The sequence below is a fragment of the Sorex araneus genome, chromosome 1 (genome assembly GCF_027595985.1).
Source record: "Sorex araneus isolate mSorAra2 chromosome 1, mSorAra2.pri, whole genome shotgun sequence".
In the NCBI taxonomy this organism is placed as follows: Eukaryota; Metazoa; Chordata; class Mammalia; order Eulipotyphla; family Soricidae; genus Sorex; species Sorex araneus.
Window position 1 is genome coordinate 253,378,252 of NC_073302.1, and position 5,462 is coordinate 253,383,713.

The following is a 5,462-nucleotide window of genomic DNA, read 5'->3' on the forward strand; positions in this document are numbered from 1 at the left end:
CATATGGAGACTTTATAACATATCAAAAAAAGTGTATGCTTGACAGAATAGTGCTTCTTCTAGGAATTTCAGTCTTCATTTTGTATCTTCCATAGAAACTTCCACTTGATGTGAAAATTTGTATGTTTGTCTTCTGTTAATAAGTCAATAGAATGAATAATTCAGGCCCAACAAGGACTCCAGAGTTTGGAAGTAACATTTGATTTGCCTACATGTTCTTTTAAGACATTTCTGGAAATAGACTGAGTGATAAAATATCATAAATTGTAACACGTAGTAAAATAATGGCTCTAAGCAATGAAACAGTACCTTTTTACATTAAAGTAGGGAAATGATCACAACATAAACCATGCTTTTTTTTCTTTTTCAGTGTGGAAAGTGGCACCACACAGCCAAAGTTGAACCATAGCCTCTCACGTTTATATTTCAATGGGAAGGATGTCGGACTCTCTTGTTCAATGCTTAAGGTATACTAAATTCTTAAAAAATGTGTAACAAAATAAAACTTTAATAATAAACCAATAAGCTGTTTAAGCATTTAAATATGTTTTTTAATTAATTTTTTAATTTTATAAGTTACTTTACAGTAATTAAATACAATTAAATTTCAAACACCAATCCCACCACCATTACACATTCTCACCACCAAATTTGGGATGTTTCCATCACAAGCCCCAATCCCTGTCCCAAAACACAAACAAAAGTATATACTTTCATCTGTTATGATGAACTCCCGAATATGCTTATAAAAAAGTATAGAAAATTATAAATATTGTTCTATTTTGACAGGAGCCATTGACATTCTATAGGATATCACTAACATGTTGTTAAGGTTTGGGTAATATGAGCTTTGGTATATATATAAAATATATATATGTACATATATATGTATTCCCCTCTATGATTTATTGCCTAATGTCTGAACCCCATCAAATATATTGTGGTAATTATGGAAAATGGGTAGAGAGTGTCTTGTGAGGTGCTTTGCGGCAGCAAAAGCGGCCTCAGGGTCCAGGAATATGTTCAGTCATATGTGATGCTTGGCTCAATGAGATATGTTTAATAGATAGTGTACATATACATTTGTTATATATAATAATTATAATTATTTGCTTTATATTAATATAAATACAATATAATACAAATACATTCATATATTATTTTGAATAGTTTTAAATATTGAACAGTAATCCAAAGATTTAAATATTTTATTTATAATATTTTAATTGTTTATACTTATAAAATACTTAATATTTTAACTTATTAATTCCAATTTTTATAATCAAGTTTGAAAAATAGTTGGACGAAGGCAAATATTATAAAACATTTTTATTTGGGTAGAATAAAAGTATTATGGTCTATTTTCTATATATAAATAAATGGTGAATAAAATTATAAAATTTGCAGGATTTACTAAATAGTAGGTATCACTATATCACTGTATCACTGTCATCCCATTGCTCATCGATTTGCTCGAGCGGGCACCAGGAACATCTCCATTGTGAGACTTTTTGTTTCTGTTTTTGGCATATCAAATACGCCACGGGTAGCTTGCCAGGCTCTGCCATGCGGACAAGATACTCTTGGTAGCTTGCTGGGCTCTCCGAGAGGGGTGGAAGAATTGAACCCGGGGTTGGCCACGTGCAAGGCAAACGCCCTACTCGCTGTGCTATAGCTCCAGCCCAAATAGTAGGTAAAAGATGAAAAAGAGCACAGTTGAGCCAAGTTGTTTACTAGTTGAACAATAGCAGTGTAGCACTGTCATCCATTGTTCATCGATTTGCTCAAGTGGGCGCCAGTAACATCTCCATTGTGAGACTTGTTACTGTTTTTTGGCATATCAAATACACCACGGGTAGCTTGCCAGGCTCTGCTGTGCAGGGGCTGGGTGGGGGAGGGAGGTATACTCTTGGTAGCTTGCCGGGCTAAATCAATTGTTTAAATAACACATTTATAGTTTTTTTTGGGCAAGGGGGTTTGCACACTTGGCTGTGCTCAGAGATTATTTCTAACTGTACCCAGGGGTCACTCCTGGTGCTGCTCAGGGAGCCATATATGATATGGGGGTTGGACAGGGGTTAGCAGCATGAAATGCAAATGCCTTAATCCCTGTACTGTTTCTATGACCCTAAGTAAAATAGATTAAACTAAATAAATTTCACATTTATATTGTTATCTTCTTTTTACTTCTTTAAGCTTTTACTTTTACATAATAAGTATTTAAAATATAGAGTATGAACAATTTTTAATTTTTACATGTTTTATTGCAGGCTTTATTGTGTCAAATATAATACTGCATTAATTCTAAGTGGAAGTTTTGTGGAATTCATTTAATCCAGTCTCTCAATTCTCACTGAATAAAATAAGCTAGAGTTGTCTGGAGCCATAGCAGAGTGTATAGGATTCTTGCCTTTCTTTTGGCCGGTCTTGGTTCAATCCCTTATGGTCTATTTTCTATATATAAGTAAATGGTGAATAAAATTATAAAATTTGCAGGATTTACTAAATAGTAGGTATCACTGTATCACTGTATCACTGTCATCCCATTGCTCGTCGATTTGCTCGAGCAGGCACCAGTAACATCTCCATTGTTACATCCCATAATCTCCCCTAAGCATACAATGAGTGGTCCCTGAGTGCAGAGTCAGAAGCAAACCCTGAGAATAGCTGTGTGTGGCTCAGAAACAAACAAAAAAGATTAGAAATGAGAATAATCTAATGTAAAAAAATGTAAAAAGTACATTTACTAGAAAATGTGTATAACTTCATTTCATGTGTCTCTTTAGATAGCGTTAAAGTAAAAATACACTCTTCCCATGCCTGCAACATAACAATTTGTATATATTCGAGAATTTAATTAGTTTTTAATTGTGCTGATAAAAAATAAGTCTATAAAACAAGTTGAAAGAAACTTTATGTAAGCCTGTGATTATCTAACTAATTTGCTGCTTGAATATGTTTTCTAATTATGACTATACTTTATAGAGAATGCAGGTTCTTTAAATTTTTAGAGCAAAAAGAAGGGAAAGTAAAACAAAATGAAGTAAAAATACAGTAAAGCATTTTTTTTGTTCTGTTAATCAAGACAGCACATTTTAGGAGTAGCAGGTGCCATCTTGAGACAAAAGAGTAATTAGAAGTTATTATACAGCTATTATTCTCACACAAACTATTCATCACCACAGAATTTAATATCTTAATTAAAATATAAAATAAAAATAGTCCCTTATGTTCATATAAATTTTGTGTTTATTAAAAGCTTCCTTATAAATATTTTAAGCCTTACAATCACTATATGAGAATTATTTTCTTACCGTAAGGTACATTGGAAAATGAAGATCTATTTTTGTTAAAGGACTAGTCAGAGTGAAATATAATTATTTACATCCAGAGCTGGGAATTAAATAGTTTATTGCAAATATATTTATATCTAATAATTCTATGGTAAATGTTCCAATTTTGTAATGATTATTTCACTAATATATTCCTTAATTTTCACAATAAAACAGTTAACCTTTATAATAAATTTTAGGGGTTATATATTTTATTCAAAAACTATTAGACTGACTGACTGACTTTTTTTTTTTTTTGCCATTTGGGTCACACCCGGTGATTCTCAGGGGTTACTCTTGGCTCTGCACTCAGGAATTACTCCTGGCGGTAATTAGGAGTAATTGGGAGTAATATGGAATGCTGGGAGTTGAACCCAGTTCAGGCGCATGCAAGGCAAAAGCCCTACCCTCTGTGCTATCACTCCAGCCCCTAGACTGACTGACTCTTAAAATTGTGGTTGATTATCTATTACAGTTTGTGATATACATTCTTTATATTAGTAAGAAAATAACATAGCGTTACAATTTATTTTGACAAATGCTCCTTTTCATCCTAATAGCTTTATGATTTTGTCAGTCAAGTCAGTAAAGAAACTGTCTAGGGATTGTGAACTAGATTAACCAGACTTCAGTTTTCTTGCACATGCCAGAACAATACCAGCTGAAGTATAAAAATTTGTGTTCTCCTTCAAAGAGTGTCAATGGATTCAGCACTGAATTTTAGTCATAGAGAATAACAGTTGACCCATAGAACCAGTAAACTTGAATAATCAAAAAATTATTACGAAGGTGACATAGTAGACACACAAAAGACTGCAATGTTTAGAGATATAAATTACATGTGGAGACATTACTGGTGCCCGCTCAAGCAAATCGATGAGCAACGGGATGACAGTGACAATGACAATGACAATGGAAAATAACTTTGATATGACATTAGCAGCATATTATGTACTTCTGAAGAAAATATTTGAGTTTGATGACAGAAACAAAAGACAATACAAATGAAAAAAAGGTAAAATGCAAGTTGAAAAATAAAATGAAACTTGAGTCAATGAATAGAGAGAGAATTGCCAGAGATCTAGTATAAATAGAACTTTAACATCCATAATTGGGTGATTCCAGAGTATGAGAACAAAGGCTAGCACGAGGACTACATAGAGAATATACTAATAGGAATGTTACCTATACTTCTTCTATACTTCTTTTAGTTGTAGGGAACATAATACTGCAAGTTCACAGGCTTTAGGTTACTGAAGCATTCTTAGACAAACATTCAGGTGATTGTGACCTTGTACTCAAACCAAAATAAGTCTTTTTTTTTTTTCCTTTTTGGGTCACACCTAGCAATGCACAAGGGACACTCCTGGCTCATGCACTCAGGAATCACTCCTGGCGGTGCTCAGGAGACCATATGGGATGCTGGGATTTGAACCCGGGTCAGCCGTGTGCTATCACTCCAGGCCCAAAATAAATCTTTTATATCTCATTTTGGTGGGTTATCTACCTGAATTTAAAGATTCCAAAAAATATGTTTTAAAATGAGTAATCTTGGAATCTAATCTTGGCATACATCTTCTTTTCCCTCTTGGGAATCTAAGGACATCAGTTGTTTTTTTTTCCCCCTATAATCTCATTTATTTCTGAAATCTAAGAAGTGTGGGAAGGCAAAGTGGGGCCGTGTTTCAGAAGTTGGTCACATGCAGAGGGAGAAAATGGAAAAACAATTGGAGCAGGTCAGGAGACAGCTGTTTCTCACTTGCCAGAGCTTCGGGGGCAACTTAGTTCAGGATAAACCCTCAGGAAAGGAGATGCTGTTTCCCTGGAAATGTGTTGAGACTACACCGAAAAAGCAGTTTTGCTACTGGTACTTCTTCTGTTATTCTGAGTGAAGCTGCTCTTGGCACATTCTGCAATTAAGGTTAGAAGTACGGAAACATGTGATACAATTTTTCTTACCTATCTCTGACAAAATTGCCATCAGAGGGAATCTAATTGGGGCTCAGTTCACTTTGATGTATGGGGAAAACCAGAAATGCTTCATGTTTGTTTATTTTTCTCTTATCTCTGATGTTTCATCCCCACACTACACTGCAGGATGTTTGTGGGATGTTATCTTCCTTAGAATAC